Source organism: Bos taurus, chromosome 23 (genome assembly GCF_002263795.3).
Source record: "Bos taurus isolate L1 Dominette 01449 registration number 42190680 breed Hereford chromosome 23, ARS-UCD2.0, whole genome shotgun sequence".
In the NCBI taxonomy this organism is placed as follows: Eukaryota; Metazoa; Chordata; class Mammalia; order Artiodactyla; family Bovidae; genus Bos; species Bos taurus.
Window position 1 is genome coordinate 9350617 of NC_037350.1, and position 23003 is coordinate 9373619.

At 50.1% G+C, this 23003-nt stretch overlaps 1 protein-coding gene across 5 annotated transcripts in view; it reads left to right on the plus strand.

Moving 5' to 3' along the window:
• The window catches only part of PPARD (peroxisome proliferator activated receptor delta), an 85654-nt gene that overhangs the window by 46340 nt on the left and 16311 nt on the right, over positions 1-23003 (plus strand). Inside the window, exon 3 of one of the 5 annotated variants that reach the window (XM_059880230.1) lies at positions 1605-1738. The gene's annotated coding sequence lies outside the window, so the exon portion shown is untranslated. 5 annotated transcript variants of the gene reach the window in all.

Genomic DNA, 23003 nt, shown 5'->3' on the forward strand with positions numbered 1-23003 from the left:
GAATCTCCTAACAACTTTAACAGCAGTACTAGAATCACATGTCATAATCGCCAGCTTAAAACTAATTTTGCCTCCAAACTTATTTCTTAGGAAATCACTGGGTGGATTTGTGTATACTGTGTAGGCGTGCTCAATCGCTTCAGTTGTGTCTGACTCTCTGGGACCCCATGAGCCTGCCGGTCCATGGGATTTCCCAGGCAAGAGTACTGTAGTGGCTTGTCATGCCCTCCTCCAGATCTTCCCCACCGAGGGACTGAATCCAAGTCTCCTGTCTCTCCTGCATTGCAGGCAGATTCATTAGTCACTGAGCCACCTGGGAAGCTGTATATAAATATATTAATACATGTTTGCAAGAATGACTGTTAGCAACAGAAGGGACCATGAATACACACTTACAACATTGGCAGTGGCTTCAAGGAAGACATGGTTAGATTGTTGCCACTTCTTTCCTATGCACTCCTGTCCTGGTTCCCAAAGACATCAGCCTCAACCTTGAACTCTGCATGTTAGTTTCTTGCTCTTGATTTGACTTACAGCAGTGGATTCCTTGGATTGGTTGTTAAGCTTTAATTCTCATGAGAGGATTATAATACCTTTTCCCAGTTTCTCAATTAATATCTCTCAGACTTCAGGATTGAGTAAAAACAAATCTCCCAAGAAATGTTAAGAAGAAAGTCTTGCATAGAAATACTAACTGAGGGCTTCCCTGGTGGTCCAGTGGTTGAGAATCCACCTGCCTGTGCAGGGGACACAAGTTCCATCCCTGGTCTGGGAAGATCCTGCATGTTGCCAGGCAGCTAAGCCCTCAAGCTTTAACTCCCAAAGCCCGCGCTCTGGAGTCTGTGATATGAACCCCTGCAGCGAGAAGCCCGTGTAACCACAACTCGAGAAAAGCCCTTGAACAGCAAAGAAGACCCAGCACAGTCAAAAAATAATTTACAAAATAAATAATTTTTAGAGGGAAAATACTAATTGAGATATCTCAAGGCAGGACTTGATGAAAGCCAAGCTTCATAGGTTCCTGGCTGGTAAGCCCCCCAGGGCAGCTGCTGTGTCTCGTATAGCACAGAGCCTCTGGGACCCTGCCTGGCACCAGATCCAAGGTGGGTGGGTGCCTGATCTGTAGAGGATGCTTCTTGAAAGTTGCTGGCTGAACATAAAGCGTTTCCAACCAGTGGCAGGAAACAGCGTGTAAACAGCTTTGGCTGACAAACATGATTCACATTGTAGAGGTTCATGGCAGATGAACTTAGAAAACTCAGATCTCTTTTGTGCCAAGCCTTCAACAACATTCGAAGAAGCTTGGATTTTTATATTCTGGATCCTCGCTGGGGAGAGGATCGAACATGACACAGCTGAGTCTTCATTGGCTTAGAGCCCTGTACTAAGCTGAAAGCAGAACCGCCTTTTTTCTGTTTTTTATTTTCTTTAAAAAAAAAAAAAAAGACCAAAGCTACAGAAAAGTTGAAAGGATAGGGCAGTAAACTGATTTCTTTCACTGAGGTTCACCAGTTGCAACAATGTTGCATTCATCAATGTTGTAACATCATTCCATAGGTGGTGGTCCACATTCCATGTTTGTTGCATTGTTTCCTTGTGATCAGGTCCCGGGAACATTTCTTCCCGAACCAGAGAGGAGACGAGTGCTTCCTGGTACTTCACATCAGGAGGCAAGACACAGAGATGACGACAGGTGCCCCAGCAAAGGTGATGCTGACTTTAGTCACCTGAAAAGTTGGTATGTGTGAAGGCTACTTTTAGGAACTTTTGATGACTTTTAGGAATAATTGACAGCCATTTTGGAAATGAGGTATTTCTCTGTCAATTACTCCTGCTATTGAAAAACATCCCTGGTGGTCCAGTGGCTAAGACTTTGCATTCCCAACGCAGGGGACTTGGGTTTGATCCCTGGTCAGGGAACTAGATCCCACATGTTGCAACTAAGAGTTCAGTGCCACAACTAAAGATCCTGCATGCCACAACTTAAGGCATGGTGCAGCAGCCAACTAAGTAAATGTTAAAATATATATATATCCCGGTGTAGTCAGAAAAGCTCTGAGAGCCAGGAAACCGGGATTTGGGACCCAGCTCCCTAACCATGTCTCCCCATGACTGTAGACCTGTAGACGAGCCATGTCATCTCTCTGGGCTGAGCGACTGAGTCATGCATATAAGGAAGTTGTTGCTCAGAGAAATGAAGCAACTTGCCCAAGGCCACCCAACCAGTAAGTGGCAGGTTGTTGTTGGGCTGAAGCCCTGCCCTTGCCTTCACACCAGTCTGCCTCCTCTGAGGTGGCTGGTCATCGTCGAGGTGGTGCCAGGTGCTAGGGCCCGGAAGCAGGCGAGCCCCAGTGCCTGGAGAATGTGGGGAGAGCGGGCAGAGGGGGCACCTGTCCTGCCCAGGTCCCCTCCACACCTAGCAGGTGGCTCCGGGCACCTCGGGCAGGCCAGTCAGGGGGCTGCTGGCTGCTGCTTGAGCACCCTTGGAATAAAGGCTCTTGCGGGTTTGACAGGTGAGCTGCCAACGCCGCACCAGCCCCTCCTGCCCAGACGGGGGTGTGGGCCTCACATCACTGGCCTGGGCCCAGTTCAGGTCTGTGCCCAGGATCCCCAAATTTGCCTGTGAACCCCCACAGTGGTCCCGAGGGACGGGGGAAGGCCCTGCCTAGGGGCCCGGGGCAGGGAGGAGGCCAACAGGAAGTGTTGATGAGGGAAAGGTGAGCAGAGCCTTGCCAGGCAAGTCGCCCTGGGTGGGGAGACACTGCCTACCTGCTCCGGTCGCCCCAGGATTGGGGCAGAGGTTCTGGAGCTGGCAGCCCGGGAGGAGGGCCGGGCAGGTTCCGGAGTCCCCTGGGCAGCCCCTGGCCAACCCAGCCTGTGCCCTTCCTTCCCTGTTAGCAGCCCTCCCCAGGCAAGTGGGACCCACACGCCCGGGGAGTAGTGTCTCTTAGGCTTCTGTGGTGTCCTTCCCTGGAGCAGTTGTTTAGAGGAAAACAGTGGCTCTGGATCAATCCGGATATGGTTTGTCAAGGCCATGTTTTCCTGTTGGTGCGGAGCTGCGAATCCAGGAGAACCGGCCTTCCCGAGCTGCAGCTGCCTCTCCCTCATTGTCGATCCCCACAGGCCTCGGGGACGGGGCTGAGTTCAGGACCGGGGCCCAGGCAGCCCCGCGCAGAGCACACCATCCGGGTCCTGCAGGGAGCTCTGGGAAGGTCTTCTGCCCCTGGTTTGTGGCCTCCCAGGGCCCTGCCCCTGGAGGGACCTGCAGGGCTCGGGCAGCCAATCAGGCAGAGGCCAGGGAGCCTTGGAGAGAGAAGCCTGGAGGGAAACAGTGTGAGCAGACCCTCGCCCCCTCTGCTGGTGATAACACTCGGGGACCTGGGCAGTGCTCTACCTGATGCTTCTGAGGAGCACCTTCTGTCCTCCTGCCAGAAACGGCTGGAATCCTTACTGGGAGCCGGACATGACCCAACAGGAGGCCTTCCACTCCCTGAACAAATTCCCCAAGAGTCATCACTAAGTCACTCAGTCTTGGTGTTTCTGGGTCTCCCTGGGGTTTCTGCACACCCCTCCTCCTGGCTCCGGAGTCCTGAGGCATGAGATGGCAGGGTTTTGACCAGTTTTCTCCCTGAGAACTTTTTCAGACTATCAATGCAAGTGTAAAATCCAGAAGCTGCTGTCAGAATGTTCTGAGAATTGGAAGGAGAGGGCATAGGCCAATCTTCTGACTCTCCGAGGTGCTTCACGGTTTAAAAAAGTCTGTTCTGGGCTCTCTGAGATTTGAATGCTCTTGCTTTTTGTCCTTTCCTTCCCTGACCTTTGGTTCTCCCTTTGGGAGACTGCACGCTTTCCAAATATTTGTGAACTAGGTGCTTATCCGGGACCTTAGAAAGCAAGTAGACAGGTGTGCACTCGAAAAGGAAAGAGAGTACAGAAAGCAACTGAAAATGCCTTTGAGAGCTTCCACCGGGCCAGCTTTACTTCACTTCTGCTGTCGGTGCTCGTTCTCAGTTCCTGAGCTGATTTCTCAGTGAGACCCTCAGCTTGTGAGGGAGAAAGGAAGAAATTTCTCAAGGCAACTCCTGGCTCTTCTACTCAGACTCGTTACAGAAGTTACAATTAGAGCTGCAACAGTGTAAAAGCAGTTGTCTCCCCACCGTCACCCTTTGCTCTCTCTCCTTCACCGTCACCCTTTGCTCTCTCTCCTTCCAGACTGTGTTCCCTTCACAGTCGTTCATGCTGTTGGGCGAGCATGTGTCAGCTCTGCGATGCAGGCAGATAAAACGGGCGTGGGGCAGGTATGCGGTTCAATCACTTGCTGTTTCCGCCCAGCCATGTGTCTCCGCCATCCTGCTGTGGCACCACGTCTCTGCCACCTGCAGGGTTGGCAGAGAAGTCCATGAGGTGCCCTTGCAGGATGTTGCATCTTGAGGTAGACTTCCTCAGCTTTCCTCAGCTACTCTCTAAAATAATGGAAGTCTCATGTTTATATCTTGCTTTTAAAAGTTCTTTTTTTTTTTTTTTAATTTTGCTTATTAAACACAGCACATATTCATCATAGAAAATGCAGGATTTCCTTGACGGTCCAGTGGTTAAAGACTCTGAGCTTCCAATGCAGGGGGCTCAGAGTTCAATTCCTGGTTGGGGAACTAAGATTCCACCTGCCACGAGGCATGGCCAAAAAATCTAACAAAGAAAATTTAGGAAAATCAGATAAGCAATAAGAGAGTAAATAAAAATTACACCAGGACGTCCCTGGTGGTCCAGTGGCTGAGACTCTGTGCTCTCAATACAGGGGGCCCGGGTTCACTCCTTGGTCAGGCAGCTGGGTCCCACATGGCACAGCTAAGACCTAGTTGTTCAGTTGCTCAGTCGTGTCTGACTCTTTGCAACCCCATAGACTGCAGCACTCCAGGCATCCCTGTCCTTCACTATGTCCCGGAGCTTGCTCAAACTTGTGTCCATTGAAATGGTGATGCCATCCAACTATCTCATCCTCTGTCGTCCCCTTCTCCTCCTGTCCTCAATCTTTCCCAGGATCAGTGTCTTTTCCAGTGAGTTGGCTCTTCGCATCAGGTGGCCAGAGCATTGGAGCTTCAGCTTCAGTATCAGTCCTTCAAATGAATATTCAGGGTTAATCTCCTTTAGGATGGACTGGTTTGATCTCCTTGCAGTCCAAGGGACTCTCAAGAGTCTTCTCCAGCACCGCAGTTCGAAAGCATCACTTCTTTGGCACTCAGCCTTGTTTGCTGTTCAACTCTCACATCCATACATGACTGCTGGAAAAACCACAGCTTGGACTAGATGAACCCTTGTCGGCAAAGTGATATCTCTGCTTTTTAATATGCTGTCTAGGTTTGTCATAGATTTTCTTCCAGGGAGCAAGGATCTTTTAATTTCATGACTGTAGTCACTGTCTGCAGTGATTTTGGAGCCCAAGAAAATAAAATCTGTCACTGTTTCCGTTGTTTCCCCATCTATTTGCCATAAAGTGATGGGACCGGATGCCATGATCTTAGTTTTTTAAACGTTGAGTTTTAAGCCAGGCTTTTCATTCTCCTCTTTTACCTTCATCAAGAGGCTCTTTAGTTCCTCTTCGCTTTGTGCCATTAGGATGGTGCCATCTGCAAATCTGAGGCTATTGATACTTCTCTTGATTCCAGTTTAAGCTTCATCCAGCCCGGCATTACTCTCAGGTACTCCTTTCCCAGTTTGGAACCAGTCCATTGTTCTGTGTCAGGTTCTAACTGTTGCTTCCTGACCTGCATACAGGTTTCTCAGGAGATAGGTAAGGTGGTCTGGTATTCCCATCTCTTTAAGAATTTTTCACAGTTTGCTGTGATTCACAGAGTCAAAGGCTTTAGCATAGTCAAAGAAGCAGAAATAGATGTTTTTCTGAATTTCCTGGCTTTTTCTATGATCTAGCAGATGTTGGCAATTTGATCTCTGGTTCCTCTGCCTTTTCTAAACCCAGCTTATACATCTGGAAGTTGTCAGTTCACGTACTGTTGAAGCCTAGCTTGAAGGATTTTGAGTGTTACCTTGCTAGCATGTGAAATAAGTGCAGTTGTGGGTAGTTTGAGCATTCTTTGGCTTTGCCCTTCTTTAGGATTGGAATGAAAACTTTTCAGTCCTGTGGCCACTGCTGAGTTTTCCAAATATGCTGGCATATTAAATGCAGCACTTTAACAGCATCATCTTTTAGAATTTGAAATTCCATCACCCCCACTAGCTTTGTTCATAGTAATGCTTCCTAAGTCACACTTGACTTCATACTCCAGGATGTTCTTCTGTGTTTTCTTGACACCTCTTCTTGATATCTTCTGCTTCTGTTAAGTCCATACCATTTCTGTCCTTTATTGTGCCCATCTTTGCATGAAATGTTCCCTGCTAAGACCCAGAGCTACCAAATAAATAGATAAAAGTAAATATTAAAAAAAAATTATCCCAAAGGGTAACGGTCATTAACATTTTGGCATATACATTGTATAATATAAATGTTTTTCATATTTAATGTCTCAGTTAAGCTTGAAACCATTTATCTCAGAGTGAACCCATGTGCTGGGGCTCAAATCCAGCCAAAACCCCGTTTCGGACTGTAACCCATGTGACCGGGACTCAAACGCAGTCAAAACGCTGCTTTGGACTTGAAGCTGTGTGACCGGGATTTGAACCTGGCCAGAAGCCCCAGTCTTCCAGCTGAGATCACACACCTCGTTTCAAGACCTAATGAAGGTCAGGTTCTTGATGTCTCATCATAGAAAGAATTCAGTGAGAGATAGAGTAGAATGTAAGAAGTGGATTTATTTAGAGAGAAACACACTCCACAGAATGTGGGCCATGTCAGAAGGCAAGAATAGGCCTAAGAGAAACACATTGCACAGACAAGAGTGTGGGCTGTCGTGGAGGGTGAGTGTGGCCTCGAAATGTGATGTGCTTAGCTTTTATGGGCTGAGTAGTTTCATAAGCTAATGAGTGGGAGGTTTATTGCACTTTTTAGGGGAAGGGGTGGAGATTTCCAGGATTTGGGCCACCGCCCACTTTTTGGTCTCTATGGTCAGCCTTGGAACTGTCATGGTGCCCCTCTGTGTCATTTATACTGAGGATTAGATCTAGTCAAAGTTGACTTGTCTGCCATCTTGGACCCACTTAGTTGTAATCAGTTTACATTGTATCCTACAGATACGTCATTCTTTCAAAGGTTGTGCCCTGCTCCCTTGCCCCTTATTGCAGTTCCATCTTACAGATGGATAACTGAGCCAAGGGGCTTCCCTGGTGGCTCAGTGGTAAAGAATCTGTCTGCCAATGCAGGAGACGCGGGTTCGATCCCTGGATCAAGAAGATCCCCTGGAGTGGGAAATGACAACCCACTCCCAGTATTCTTGTCTAGAAAAGTCCATGGACAGAGGATATAGTCACTAGGGTATCAAAGAGTCGGACACAACTGAGCGACTAAGCCACACACACACACAACTGAGCCACAGAGAGGTTAGAAGGTTGCCCAGAGGTGCACAGCATAGTAAAGAACTGGGAGTGTACTTGTCACGTGTCCAGCACCTCTCTCTCCACTGTTCTCTTCTACCATCTAACCTCCAGATAGAAGCTGTGCTGGGGTCTGGATCTCGGTAGGACCTGGGCAGTTGCTCTCATTTGTTGAATTGCCTCATCTAAAGGTTAATAAACACCTAGAGGAAAGAGCGTCTCACTTAGACCCTCATTGACTTAGGAGAAAAGAAAGAAGGAGAATGTAGTCCTGAGATCTAATGTGTTGCCCTTCTGCACTTGGCTTCATCCCCTTGATTATTGGGGGTTTCAGGAGCCAGAGCATGACAACCCAGAGAGGAGGAGGGGCCAGGAAGCCATCTAAGGACAAAGTGATGAGAGGCTTTGTCTGGAAAAGATGGCTCTGGGGATGAAGACAGTGCCGGCAGAGCCTTGGTGATCGGATGTCAGACAGAACAGCACCAGGAATGGAAGGCAGCTGAACGTGGGCTCTACTTACCAGGATGGTGGAGACTATGGCATTAGGGGGCTTCCAGGAATGGAAGTGAGAAGCAGGACCCTGGAGTGGCTGAGAGCTCCCAGCCTGAAGGCAGACCAGCTGCTGGTTCCCCGCCTTTTCTGGCCCCTGTCGCCCTGCTCTGCTGTGTGTCTCTCTCCACCCAGCTACCAGGAGCCTGCGTTGCCCCCCACCGAGAACACCATGTCCCTCAGTCCCTGTGAACAAGTCATCTGCCCACTCCTGGACTTTATTTTCTTCTCGGAACCCTTCAGTGTTCCCTCTAATGAGCATATTTTACCTTTAAGGTCATTTCTGGATGACCTAGCTCTCCTTGGCCTTGACCCTTCCCCGAGGCCTCCGACAAGAGGCCATTTCCTCCCGCTGAGGACTCAGCCCCCTCCTCCCCTTCCCTGTTTGCGTGCAGCCTTCCCCAGGGTGGGTGCAGGTATGGGTCTTACCTTCCTCCTGGACTGGAGTGGAAACGCTCAGAAAGATCCTGAGGGTTTGTCACTACCTCCCTGCCCCCACCCTGAGAGGAGCTGAAGTCTGTGAATGGCCTGGGGCCTCCTTCCATTGGGTTCTGCTCTCAGGGCCTGCTCTGTGCAAGGATTTTAGAATTAAAGGGGTTGACAGGCCCAGCACTCCTTCCCTGTGGGCACAGTGGAGCCGAGAAGAATGAGCCACCTCCCCCAAGGTCCCCTGGCAGCTTAGTAAAAAGAGCTGGGCAGCCTACAGCGAGGCCCTCACCAGCCGCTTCTGGACTCCATGTTTTCCTTTCCACCAATGTCTACCAATTGATCGTAACCCTGATAAGCTGTTCTTTTGGAAGGATCTGGAGAGCAGGTTCCAGTGCCCTTGGGAAACTGAAACCAAAGGCAATGATATCCATCGGGCTGCTTCAGGCTGAGTTGGCTTTTTTTCAGTTGTAAAAGTGTTGCGGGAAGGGGGACCCCAGGGCCCAAGCGTGGGCCCTTGTCTAACACTCGGAAATGAATCATCCAAAGAGACACACGAGCTGACAGAGCAGGAGGCTTTACTGAGAAGGCCGCCCTGGCGGAGAGCAGTGGGGTGAGGAGGCCCAGGAGGGCCGCTGGGCCACTGGCCCAGTCTCGGGTTTTCTGGTGATGGGATTCGTTTCCAGTTGTCTCTGGCCCAGCATTAAGACTCAGGGTCCTTCCAGGTGGTGCCCACATCGCTCAGCCAAGATGGATGCCAGCGAGGATTCTGGGAGGTGGTCGGACATGTGGTGTCTCCTTTTGACCTTCCCAAACTCTTCTGGTTGGTGGTGGCTTGTTAGTTCTGTGTTCCTTACCAGGACCTCCTGTCGTAAAATAATTCACGCCAAAGGTTGCTATGGTGCCTGGCCAGGGTGGGCAATTTCGGTCAGTGTGCTTCCCCCAATAGAAACTTAGCTATTACTGTGTGCCAGTCACTCCTCTCTAAGACTGAGGGTCAGCATGATTTTAACAGACAAGAATCTCTGGCTTGTGGAATTTCTATTCTTCTGAGGAGAGACGAGCAGTAGACAGATGAGTAAAAAGTACACACACATAGAGGCGTGCTCAGCCGGTAAGTCCTCTCCGACTCTTTGCGACCCCATGGACTGTAGCCCACCAGGCTTCTCTGTCCATGAAATTGTCCAGGCAAGAATCCTGGAGTGTGTTGCCGTATCCTTCTCCAGGGATCTTCCTGACCCAGGGGCCAAACCTGTATCTCCTGCATCTCCTGTATTGGCAGGCAGATTCTTTACCACTGAACCACCTGGGAAGCCCTATAGGCACCTTCACGTTATATCTGTACGTGTGGGTATATGCATAAATGTGTACATGCATGTGTGCATACACACACATCCCAGATGGTAGTAAGAACTACCGAGGAAATTGAAGCAGGGAAGAGAAAAGGAAGTACCCGAGGCTGGGCTGGAGTGGTTTTAAATAGGGTGATCAGGTTGACTGTCACTTTTGAGCAAAGCCCTGAGGAGGTGAGGCAGCAAGCCTTGGGGCAAGGGCATATTCAGCTGGAGGGGACAGCTGCAAGCTCCATGAGGCGAGCTATGCCTGTTGCGTTCAGCACCAGCAAGGAGGCAGTGATGCCTAGTATCCTGGCGGGGAGGTCTCAGGCAGGGGCCCAGTTCCAGAAGGCCTCCTCCGGGCCAGTGTGAAGGTGGGAGGATATGATCACAGGAGGGGCACAATCCGACTTAAGGGGATCACTGTGACTGCTGAGTGGAGAATCATGGGGTGAAGCCAGAAGCAGAGAAGCCAGTTAGGAGGCCATCACAATAATCCAGGCAAGAGATGGTATTGGCTTGGACTGGGATCCTAGCAGTGGAGGTGGTGAGACGGGATTAGATTCAAGGTGTTGATTAGAGGCAGAGACAACATTTGCTGACTCTGACATTTTGGCCTTACCATCTAGAAAGCTGGAGTTGCCACTTACTGAGCTGAGAAAGACTTTGGGGGAAGTACCAAGAGCTTAGTTTTGGGTGTGTTAGGGTCGTGATGCCCTTGGGCATCCAGTACAAAGATCACAGAGAAGCTGGGAGTGGAGGAGTAATAGGGGAGTGCGGAGTGCATGGAGGGCCATGAGCTCCGACGAGACCATGCAGGCGGGGACTGAGGGGAGAGGAAAGGAGCCCTTTGGAGACTGGGCCTGACTGGGAGCAGCCACTGAGGTCGGAGGAGAACCTGGGAGCCAGGTTGAGAACAGACACAAAAGGGGAATGGTCCAGCCATGTCCCCCGTGCTCTGCTGAGTCAAATAAGATGAAGGTAATACGTGTTCAGTACGGGAAGTTTTAAAAGTAGAGCACCGTAAAAATAATAAATCACCTGCCACGCTGTTTATGTAAGGAAACTTCCTTCCATTCTTTTGCTCGTCATTTCTATGGAATCATGCTGTCTCTATAGTTTTGTATTCTGCTACTTCCCACTTAGCAAGCTTTTAAATAGTCTATGGAAGCATGAGTATAATGGCTGGATAATACTCCATTTTCTGGGAGTGCCCTAATTTAATTATCCATTCCTTTATTATTGGGCACTGAGTCATTTCTGTTATTTTTCATTATTATAAAAATTGATTCTGTTATTATGAATAACGTTGCCTTGAACAGCCTGGTACAGTTTCCTTAGAGAGGAATTACCAGGTCAAAGGACATGATTACTTTCAGGTGAAGCTGACATGCGGGAGTCACAGTTTCTCCTGGACAGAACTTAGCTGTAGGGCTCTTCTGCGTCTCCTCTCCCCTCGGGGAGGTTCAGAAGCCACTCCCCCATGCCGACCCCCATTTCTGCCTTTGTCCGCTCCAGCTGGAGTCACTGCGTCTCCTGGGCTGATCCGAGTTCCCTTCCCTCTCCCGCGGCCCCTCTCCTTGCCACCGTCCCCCACCCGGTTGGTTCGCGTGGCAGCAGGGGTCAGAGCTGCCCTGAGGCTCACTGAGCGTTAGGATGAGACAGCCCAGCACAGGTGCTCAGCGCGCTTCAGTGCTGTGCCCTGCTCTGCCTGCGTCAAGTAAATGGGATCGTGTACGTGGAGGTGCCTTATGAGCTTTAAAGGCCTGGCTGATGTCCAGATCTTAGTTATTGTTTAAAAAGAAAAGGTTTTGAGTAGCAGTGTCCCATCCACGCCCTGTAAACACGTACCCCCGCAGCAGGGCTGCGGATACACAGGCTGGTTGGACTTGCTGGTGGAGACGAGGTGTCAGGAGTCGGGGGGGCTGCGGTGGAGCCGTCAGCCCCGGAATGTGGTGGCTGTTTGTGGTCACTGGCCCCCTGCCCAGCAGTGCCAAGTGCCACATGTGCTCCCGGGCGGGTGGGTGTGGCAGCCGAGGAGCAGTGAGACCAGAACCACGCTGGGAGGCTGGAGCCGGGCCCGTCAGAGCAGCAGTGGGTCTTGGAGTGCCCCGTCCTGCCCTGACCTTCAGCCCCAAGCGGGGCATGGGCGAGGACGCAGGTGAAGTGCCGGAGCCGCACTCAGCTTTCTGTAAGGCCCCCGTCCCTCGGCTCCTCAGCCCGGACCCTCCCAGGAGTGGGACGGGGCAGCTCCCCACAGCCAGCCCGCCTGGGCTCTGGGAGGTGGCCCCTGTCTCACGCTGACGCCCCTCCTGGGGGTGCCAGCACCTGCAGCCCGCCCTCCACGGCAGCAGAGGAGTCCGTGTCTGAACACTGCTCTGGTCCTGCGCGTCCGCCTCAGAGCCCTCCTAGGCACTCTGCTGCTCTTCACATAAACAGCCGAGCCCTCAATCTGCCCCTCGAGGCCCCAGGTGGTCTCCAGGCTCAGCCAGATCAGCTGCCCCAAGCTCCCAGCAGGCCCGGCTCAGAGGGTCTCTGCCACCCTCCTCCCTCTGAGGGGTCTCTGTCACCCCCTTGCCCGGTCACCTCACTGCCTGCCTCTCAGTCAGAGGCCACGTCCTCCTGGGGACCCTCCCCAAGCACCCACGCCAGGCCCGCGTGGCAGTGTTGGTCCTTCAGGGCCCTCCTCATCCTTCAGAGTCTGGCGTTTGCCTTGGGCACATGGTGGTGGGTGCTTCACCAAGTACATTAAAGCAGCTGACAGCAGAGGAGGGCAGAGAGGTGCTGGCAGCATCATAGCTCCCGCGGTCCTTGAATGAGAACGTTCTGGAAGCCCCTCGCTGTGGCCCTGTGCCTGCTTGCACCCCCTGCGCTCACCTCTGCAGCTCCTCTGAGCAAGGAGGGTCCTCAGCTCTCAGGCTCCCAGGGAGCCGTCTTGCTTGCTTCTCAGCACACCCTTCTTTTACCTTCTAAGAACCTTAAAGCATTTATTCAGTTTTCTTTGTTCAAAGCATATCTTCCCTTTGTCCCCCCCCATATTGAAAGTGTCCCATGCTCATTGTAAAAACTTTGAGGAACACAAAAAGTATAGTTAGGAAAATAAAGATCACCCATAACTGCACCCCTCAGAGGAAAGCACCATTAACGATTTGGCCATGTCTTTCCGGTTTTATTTCTATGCATTTTGCACGTTTGTTTGTTTCTCCCCTCCGCTCCAGCTTGGTGTGAGATTATTTTTCATATTTTTTTTAAATTTATTAATTGAAGGATGATTGCTTTACAGAGTTGTGGTTTCTTTGGTTTGGTTTCTCCAAACATCAACGTGAATCAGCCGTCGGTACACGTGTCCCCTCCCTCCTGAACCTCCTTCCCACTGTGTCTTGCGGTTCTGTTGTCTGTGAAGCCAGTACTTGCAGCATCTCCTCGGTCCTCCACGGTGATGCACGGGGCGGCTCAGCACCCTGACCCACGCCGGGCTCGGAGGCCCGGAGCTGGCTGCCCCCAGGCCTCTCCCTGGTCCTGCCTGGGGAGCTATCCTGCCCACTCTGACCTCTTATCTGAGCACCTCCTCTGTGGCTCCCTGAGGTCTTGTTTTATTATAGCTTAGCTCCATTCCACAGGGCTGATGGGTTAACTCTTGATGGAATTGGAAAAATTCTAGAATGGTGGGGGAGGGGTGGCTGGCTGGCCTCCTCTAGTTCCCACAGGCTCTGAACAGGATCAACCCCTCATTCCTTGGGCTTCTCCTCCGGGGATTCCAAGGCCACAGTGCCCAGAGCGGAGTGGGGTGACCTGGGCTGACGAATGAGAGCAGAGAGCACCGTGGAGCTGCTGGTCTGGAAAACCAGGGCACTGGGTCAGCACCAGGTTAATGATTGAGAGGGAAGCTTGGAGCCAAGCGGCCAGGCCCTGCTCCCACGGGCTTTCTCACCGCTGACCCAGAGGTCCGCTGCCCACCGCTACAGTGAGGGAAGGACGAAACGCAGCGACTGGGTCTTCCCAAGGGCCGGGCGGGGGACAAAGGCTCCGAAAGAAGCCCAGACCCAGAGCAGGGCGGGCCCTGTCAGCACTCCCTTCTCACGGTTGATTGCAAGGCAGGGAATTGTGAAATTCAGGGTGTAGGTCCCTGGAACTCCAGAGGCCAGCACTTGTCCACACTGGAATACCGCTCGCTCTGTGTTAGCCCCCGAGGCGGCGGCAGCCGCAGCCCATTTGCTGCCTGTTGCGCATTTGCTGTGTGGTTGTCTTCTCCGCACGATGGCCACTCAGATTAAGTGGGCATACCCCAGCTTTAGGGCTGAGAAACTGAGGGGTTGGTGTCTCCCCCAAGTCATGGAGAGGGAGGAGCAGAACCAGGGTTTGACCCCAGGCCTGATACGCAAGGCTGCGGGGCACTGCATCTCAAGGGCAGCAATGGGTGAGAACAGATACAGTGGCAGCTCTTACAGCTGGACATGGTGTGGCTGAGGTTAATGTTTTTGGTCTGTTTATTCATTCAATGAGTGCATGCTGAGCACCCATTAAGTGCCAGGCACTGTGTCAAGTGCTGGGGACCTAACTCTGCAAGATAGATGGAAGGCATTATCTGGGAGACTGATTACATAGTGAGAACAAACCAGCTAACAGATGTGGCAGTTCAGTGTGGTAATCGCAGATCTGGAGGGCCTGGCTCAGGGTTGCAGTAGAAAGGACCACTGTGGGGCTAGTGAAGGTGAGCTCCTTTAAGAAGGAAGTGCAGGCGTCTCTGGAAAGAAAGTAGCCCTTAGCTAGAGGCGGGGATGGCATTCCAGACTGAGGCTCATGGATCTAACAGGGCAGGAGCATGCCAGCTGCTGGTCCAAGGCTAACCCAGCACCACATGCACGGCACACAGTATAATGATTAAGACTGGAGCCAACCTGCCTGGCCTCAAGTCCTGCTTTTCCAGTTACTGTGTGACTTTGACTCGATTACTTTCCCTCTCTGTGCCACAGTTTCCTCATCAGTTAAATGGAGATAATAACAGCACCTGTTGGTTATCCCCTATGATTATACAGTGGAAGTGACAAATAGATTCAAGGGATTAGATCTGATAGAGTGCCTGAAAAACTAGGGACGAAGGTTCATGACATTGTACAGGAGGCAGGGATCAAGACTATCCCCAAGAAAAAGAAATGCAAAAAGGCAAAATGGCTGTCTGAGGAGGCCTTACAAATAGCTGAGAAAAGAAGAGAAGCCAAAGGCGAAGGAGAAAAGGAAAGATATACCCATTTGAATGCAGAGTTCCAAAGAATAGCAAGGAGGGAGAAGAAAGCCTTCCTCAGTGATCAATGCAAAGAAATAGAGGAAAACAATAGAATGAGAAAGACTAGAGATCTGTTCAAGAAAATTAGAGATTCCAAGGGAACATTTCATGCAAAGATGGGCTCAATAAAAGACAGAAATGGTACGGACCTAACAGAAGCAGAAGATATTAAGAAGAAGCGGCAAGACTACACAGAAGAACTATACAAAAAAGATCTTCATGATCCAGATAATCACGATGGTGTGATCACTCACCTACAGCCAGACATCCTGAAGTTCGAAGTCAAGTGAGCCTTACAAGGCATCACTATGAACAAAGCTAGAGGAGGTGATGGAATTCCAGTTGAACTATTTCAAATCCTAAAAGATGATGCTGTGAAAGTGCTGCACTCAATATGCCAGCAAATTTGGAAAACTCAGCAGTGGCCACAGGACTGGAAAAGGTCAGTTTACATTCCAATCCCAAAGAAGGGCAGTGCCAAAGAATGTTCAAACTACTGCACAATTGCACTCATCTCACATGCTAGCACAGTGAGTAATGCTTAAAATTCTCCAAGCCAGTCTTCACCGTGAACCGTGAACTTCCAAATGTTCAAGCTGGATTTAGAAAAGGCAGAGGAATCAGAGATCAAACTGCCAACATCTGTTGGATCATCGAAAAAGCAAGAGAGTTCGAAAAACATCTACTTCTGCTTTATTGACTACGCCAAAGCCTTTGACTGTGTGGATCACAACAAACTGGAAAATTCTTCAAGAGATGGGAATACCAGACCACTTTACCTGCCTCCTGAGAAATCTGTATGCAGATCAAGAAGCAATAGTTAGAACCAGACATGGAACAACAGACTGGCTCCAAATCGGGAAAGGAGTACATCAAGGCTGTATATTGTCACCCTGCTTATTTGACTTATATGCAGAGTACATCATGCAAAATGCTGGGCTGGATGAAGCACAAGCTGGAATCAAGATTGCCAGGAGAAATATCAATAACCTCAGATATGCAGATGACACCACCCTTATGGCAGAAAACAAAGAAGAACTAAAGAGTCTCTTGATGAAAGTGAAAGAAGAAAGTGAAAAAGTTGGCTTAAAGCTCAACATTCAGAAAACTAAGATTATGGCACCCAGTCCCATCACTTCATGGCAAATAGATGGGGAAACAATGGAACAGTGAGACTTTATTTTGGGGGGCTCCAAAATCACTGCAGATGGTGACTGCAGCCATGAAATTGAAAGACACTTACTCCTTGGAAGAAAAACTATGACCAACCTAGACAGCATATTAAAAAGCAGAGACATTACTTTGCCAACAAAGGTCTGTCAAGTCAAAGCTATGGTTTTTCCAGTAGTCATGTATGGATGTGAGAGTTGGACTAGAAGGAAAGCTGAGTGCTGAAGAATTGATGCTTTTGAACTGTGGTGTTGGAGAAGACTCTTGAGAGTCCCTTGGACCGCAGGGAGATCCAACCACTCAATCCTAAAGGAAATCAGTCCTGAATATTCATTGGAAGGACTCATGCTGAAGCTCCAATACTTTGGCCACCTGATGTGAAGAACTGACTTATTGGAAAAGACCCTGATGCTGGGAAAGATTGAAGGCAGGAGGAGAAGGGAACCACAGAGGATGAGATGGTTGGATGGCATCACTGACTCAATGGACATGAGTTTGAGTAAACTCCAGGAGTTGGTGATGGACAGGGAGGCCTGCCATGCTGCAATCCATGGGGTCACAAAAAATTGGACACGACTGAGCAACTGAACTGAACTGAAGCGGACATCACCTCTCAGAGCTGTTGTGAGGGTGAGATGTGTCAGTATACCCACAGCCTGGTGTGTACTGAGCCCTTGGTGAATTGGATGCACCACAGCTGAGTGGGTCAAGCACGTGGGCTGACCCTCCTCAAAGCATTCAGCCTGCTGCTGGCATCAGGGAGCGCCGTTTCCTGGGGATGACTTGGTAGGAGGATTAGGGTCCCAGGTGGCTTGGTTGGTCAGGCTCCAGATCAGGCCTCTCTGGAGCTCTGGGCCATTTGGGTTAAATTGCTCACTCCTTCTGCCTAGGAAGTCTGCCTGCCACGTGCAGAATGGATGGAGTGGTGCTGCCTGCCCAGCTTCAGCTCCCAGAAGGGCAAGAGGGCAGGGTACTTGCTTAGCAGACTTGCCTGAGTGTGTGTGCAGGCTAGGATGCGTAGCCCAGGCGTGTGTTTCGTGAGAGCTTCTGATGGAGACTTCATTTGCTGTCCAGAGGCTGCAGAGCAGCACCCCTCTCATTCTGGCTGCAGGACCCGTGTCCTGTTGGAGGGCAGCACCAGCTTCTCACGTGAGGCCAAGCTGTGTCCCAGGGAGACGGTGTCTGGCCCTGGCACAGTGCTGGGGATGCAACAGCAAAGACCAAGGTTTCTCAGCCACATAAATGTTAAACCTAGTGCCTGGTGCTGTTTTTAGTCCCAGAGCCAAAGAAAGGAAGAAGGGAACCCGGTTTATTGCAGGGAGAGTGGTGGGTGGGTGGCGGCTACCTGCGAAAACCCAGCCTCTGGGCCTGGGCTCAGGGGGAAGGGCAGACTTGGCTGTTGGATAGAGGGCAGACCTCAGCTGCAGACAGGCTGTGTGACAGTGGACGGCTTCTGGCAGATTGCAGGGATAGGCCACAGCTTAGGGTTACATCTGGGTGAGCAGCAGCCCCAAGGGCTGTGTTTGTGGGTTTTAGAACAGCCATACTGCAGCTCCCCCTCAGCAGTCACAGGCGAGGGACAGCTCCAGGCTGGACAGGGACATCCGCCTGGAATCCAGAGACCCCGGCCCCAAGCCCCGAACTCTAGCCAGAGCCCAGAGTCGCATCTGATTTTAGGAGGCCACCTCTTGTCCCCCAAGAACCTGAGAAGAGCTCCTCTGGTTGTGGTGAAAGAACATTCTGCCAGCGGGTCTACGGACAGAACGCCGGGGCTCAGGGCTGTTGGGTGCATAAGGCGGCCTCGCACTCGCAGCTCCTAGGAGGCTGGCCAGACTCGGGCCCTGTGGGTCTGCAGCCTGCGGTCCTCTGCTGCATCCTCCAGCGTGTCCTCTGAGAGATGCTTGTCAGGGCGGGCGGGCCTGCGCTTTTGGTCTCTTTGTTCATCTGCCTAGGGGAGCCCCTGGGGCTGGCCTTGGCCAGGGGTTGGGGGATAGTGTGCTTGTGAGGACTGGGCCAAGCCTGCCCCGCGGAGGGACCTTGGTCAGCTCCTGCCCCCCTCCAGTATCGGTCCTGACAGTGAAGTCTGTACTGTGCCCCGGGGTCACTCAGAGGGTGCGAGGGAATGTGTGAGAAAATACTGTGTCAAATATCTCTACGGGGAAGTGTGGTTTTTCCTCCTGTTTTCCTCCTCCAAGGGGGCCCCAGTCCTCGTGGCCCTGTGGGATTTCCCTGTCTCCACCGACAACCCGTCTACACAGATCCCAAAGCAGTCTGTTCCGATCGGCCTCGTGCACTCATTTGTGTGGTCAGGGCCCCCAGCACGCCTGGGGCTCACGGAGGTCCCGTTGCCCGCCCCCGGCACCACGTGGCACAGCCCCCGACACCGCTCGTCAGAAGTCTCCTGGATGCCTCAGCCACGAGCCTGGCCGGAGGTCTCGCCCCTCACCTGGCCTGCCCCCCCCCACCTCCAGGCTTTTTCGTTCTGTGAAGCGAGAGGAATCCGTGTTTCCGGTCCTCGTTGTTTGGATACTCGCTAGTTTCTGTCGAGGGTTTCCTACGTGCCAGGAGAGGCGCACACTGCTCTCGGTGGTCACCGAGGTCCTTTCCAGCGCTGCCACCACCCTCCCCACGCTCCCACTCTCCCCTTCTGTCCTGCTGCTGTGTCAGCTCGGGCGGTGTTCAACTGCACGAAACTGAAATCTGGCAAACAGAGCCTTGGGATATTAGCATTTAATTTTTCCACCTAATAAGTGGTCTAGAGACCGATGTTCCAGGGCTAGTTCCACAGTTCCGCGATGCTGTGGCGATCCGCAGCTCCTTCCTATTTTGAGCCTCACCCTCTGGAGCTGTCTTCTCAGGCTTGTGTTTCCAGCAGACCCTTCTAGCAGATTTCTGTTTGCATACAGTTGGTGAGAATCGTCACCTGAGCACTGTAACTGCTAGACAGCATGGGAAATTCAGTGTGTAGCTAGGCACATAGCTGATACAAGAAGGTGAGAGGGCTCAGTGAGAAATAAGGGGAGTTGGAATCGGTAGCACCTGGGGGTGACTGCCCCAGGTGGCCGCTCGCTCATCAGCCAGGGTCACGCGGCAGCACCTGAGCCTCTGAGCACTTCCCTCACTCTAGGTCCAGTGATTCCCAAATTGAGTGCTCAGGGATGATCAGAGAGTGATCCTTGAGGAACCAGTTTACACTAACTAGACTCCCATCCCTGCAAGTGAACACAGCAGTTCATGCTTCATGAATGAGGGAAGCAGCCCAGGAGTGCGTGCATTGGCCAGGTCTGCTTAATTTCTAAGAGAAACAAGAAAGCCAGATTTTTTTAAGGTTTTTTTTTTTTTAATCTGTATTTTGAAAAAGTCTAGGGTTATAGAAATGCTGATAAGATTGTACAGAGTTCCCATATACCAGACACACTTACCAAAATTGAGAAATGAAGGCTGGTGCAGTACTGTTCATACTAGCTGAATCAAGCAGACTGCAGACTTGACTTGAAACTTCCCACTTTTCCCACCACCACGGCCTTTCTGTCACAGGACCAGTCCACCGTCCTCCACTGCATGCGGTTGTTAAGGCTCCCGTCCGTGAGACTTTCGTCAGGCAGAAAGCCAGAGTTTCACATGACTTCTCCCAAGTTCTCCCATTCTGCTGTAATAATATGGAAAATGTACATTCTGTTTACAGTGTCTTAGTGCTTACCTTTGGAACTTTTCTGTGTACATTTGACTGAACCGTAATGCTCATCAGCATCTCCATGTCTCCTGAGAAAGGGCTTGAGCAGTTTATTGCTTATCACGTCCTCTCATCTTCCACATTATTGTTTGTAAGTTTTGCCTTTTCATTTTATTCCAATTTATTTTCAGGAATTTAAAGTTCAGAATTTAAAAGGTATCATAGTAACACAACATTGTAAATCAACTATACCCCAACAAAATTTAAAAAAATGAATGGTATAGTGAAAAATCTCTGACCCAGACACTCAGTCCCCCCCCACCCCCCCAGAGGCAACCAGTGTTCCTAGTTCTTATGTAGCTTTCCAGCACTATCTTATCAGACCAAATCCAGCTTCAGTATACCTTTTTTGCACAAAGTATAGCTCTTCCCTGGTGGCTCAGACGGTAAAGTGTCTGTCTACAATGCGGGAGACCCTGGTTTGATCCCTGGGTTGGGAAGATCCCCTGGAGAAGGAACTGGCAATCCACTCCAGTACTATTGCTTGGAAAATCCCATGGACAAAGGAGCCTGGTAGGCTGCAGTCCATGGGATCGCAAAGAGTTGGACACGACTGAGCAACTTCATGACTTCACTTCATAGCTCTTCACTTCATTTTGCAAATTGCTTTCTTCTCTAATTAGTATATCTTAGAGATACTCCCATATCAGTCCATAAACATCATCATCCTTGTTTATGGCTGTCCCTTGTTAATGGATGTCTAACTTGCTCCCCACCCATGCCAGGCAAATAATTCTGTAATGAGTAGCCTTGTGCTAACACTGTGTCACTATGCTTCAGTGGAAGGGTGACTGTAAGAGACAACCTACAAGTGGTGTCTCTGGGTCAAAGGGAACGTGTCCAGTAATGTAAGAGATGTAGCCAAATTATCCTCTTTAGAGATCATGCTAATTTACCTTCCCACAAGGGACATGTGAGATGGTATTTCCCCAAGTGCATAGCCAGGGTGTTAGCGTTTGTTTTAATCTGATTGTAAAAAGCATATTTCCGGGAATTCCCTGACAGTCCAGTGGTTAGGCCTTTGCACTGTTACTGCCAGGGGCCCAGGTTCAGTCCCTGGTCAGGGAACTAAGCTCTCACAAGCTGCCATGGTGTGGCAAAAAAAAAAAAAAAAAAGTGTATTTTAGTGATGTTTTAATTTGTATTTCTCTTTTTATAAATGATGTTGAGTGTGTTTTCATATGTTTAAGGAGTAAATGTATACCTTTTTTCTATGTTTTTTGTATCTTGGGCCCAGTTTTTTGTTGGATTGCTGGTCTTTTACTTAATTTTTAGAAACGATTTTAGAGCAGTTAGCCCTTTGTCTGATGAATTGCAAATATATTTCCCAGTCTGTTACCTGTTTTTGTTTTTTCTCTTCTGGGTTTTGTGTGTGTGTTTGGCTGTGCTGGGTCTTAGTTGCAACACAGGAACTGTAGTTTACAGCATGTGGGCACTAGTTCCCTGACCAGGGGTCAAACCCAGGCCCCCAGCGTTGGGAGTGCAGACCTTAGCCCCTGGACCAGGGAAGTCCCTGAGGGGTTTTTTTTGGTTTGTTTTTTGGTTGTTTTTTGTTTGTTTACTTTGTAGTAAGTTTGTATTTTTATGGAATAGCATTTGTTAATTTTTTTACCCATAAGTTTTTACCCATTAAATTTAGTGGATTTTAGTATCAATCTTCACTTTTCCTCCACTTAGCTTTTCATCACTTTTTATATAGTTCAAGTATTTTTGTTTTAACTTTAAAACCTTTGATTTATTTGGACCTTGTCTTGGTATAAGATATAAGGTAGGGATCCAGATGGCTACTCATTTGTCTCCATATTATTTCCTGAAGAATCTGTCTTTTCTTTTTGGAGTGCCATCTTTTTAAAAAAATAGATGTATTTATTTTTAATTGGAGGATAATTGCTTTACAATATCGTGTTGCTGCTGCTGCTGCTGCTAAGTCGCTTCAGTCGTGTCCGACTCTGTGCGACCCCATAGACTGCAGCCCACAAGGCTCCCCCGTCCCTGGGATTTTCCAGGCAAGAACACTGGAGTGGGTTGCCATTTCCTTCTCCAGTGCATGAAAGTGAAAAGTGAAAGTGAAGTCGCTCAGTCGTGCCTGACTCAGCGACCCCATGGACTGCAGCCTACCAGGCTCCTCCGTCCATGGGATTTTCCAGGCAAGAGTACTGGAGTGGGGTGCCATTGCCTTCTATTGTGTTAGTTTCTGTCAAACAGCAACATGAATCAGGTATACACATGTCCCCTCCCTCCTGACCCTCCCTCCCGCCCCCTAGGTTGTCACAGTTTGAGCTCCCCGTGTTATACAGCAAACCCCCACTGGCTGTCTGTGTCACACATGGTAATGTATTGTTTCAGAGTTACTCTCTCCATCTGTCTCTCCCTGTAGTGCCATCTTTATAACATTAAAGTCCTGTCCGGTATGCGTTTGTATCTGTTTATGGACTTTGTATATTCTCTTTCAGTGATTATCTGTTCTTGTGCCAGTGCCTCGGTGGTTTATTTACCATAGCCTTTCTATGTAATTCTTTTTATTTCTCTCCAGTTAATTCCCTACCTCCACCCAGGGACAGGGGAGCCTGATGGGCTGCCGTCTCTGGGGTCACACAGAGTCGGACACGACTGAAGTGACTTAGCAGTAGCATCCAGCCTCTTTGCTTTCTTCAAGTCCTATCTTTTACTCTCAGTAGACAACTATGCCTTATACTCAGGTTAACTAAAAAGTGTGGCCGTTCCCTGTGAGCTTTAGCACCCCTCCACACAGACAGTGCTGCAGCTTTTCGTGTTTTCCTCATCCTGTGCCTTTGAGTTATTCCCCTCCCATCAGTCGTTCTGCCCCGGCTTCCCCCTTAACTCTTCAGACTGTCTTTCTCAGAAGACCTCTCCTTCAGCCACAGCTTACTCGAGTCTCCTCTATTCCAAAAAACCTTCTCTTGGCTTTGCTAGTTTTCCAAGCTACATCCTCTTATCATTTTTTCCCCTGATATAATCATTTAACAGTAAGTCTCCTTCACTGTCCCAGCTTACTTGCTGCCAC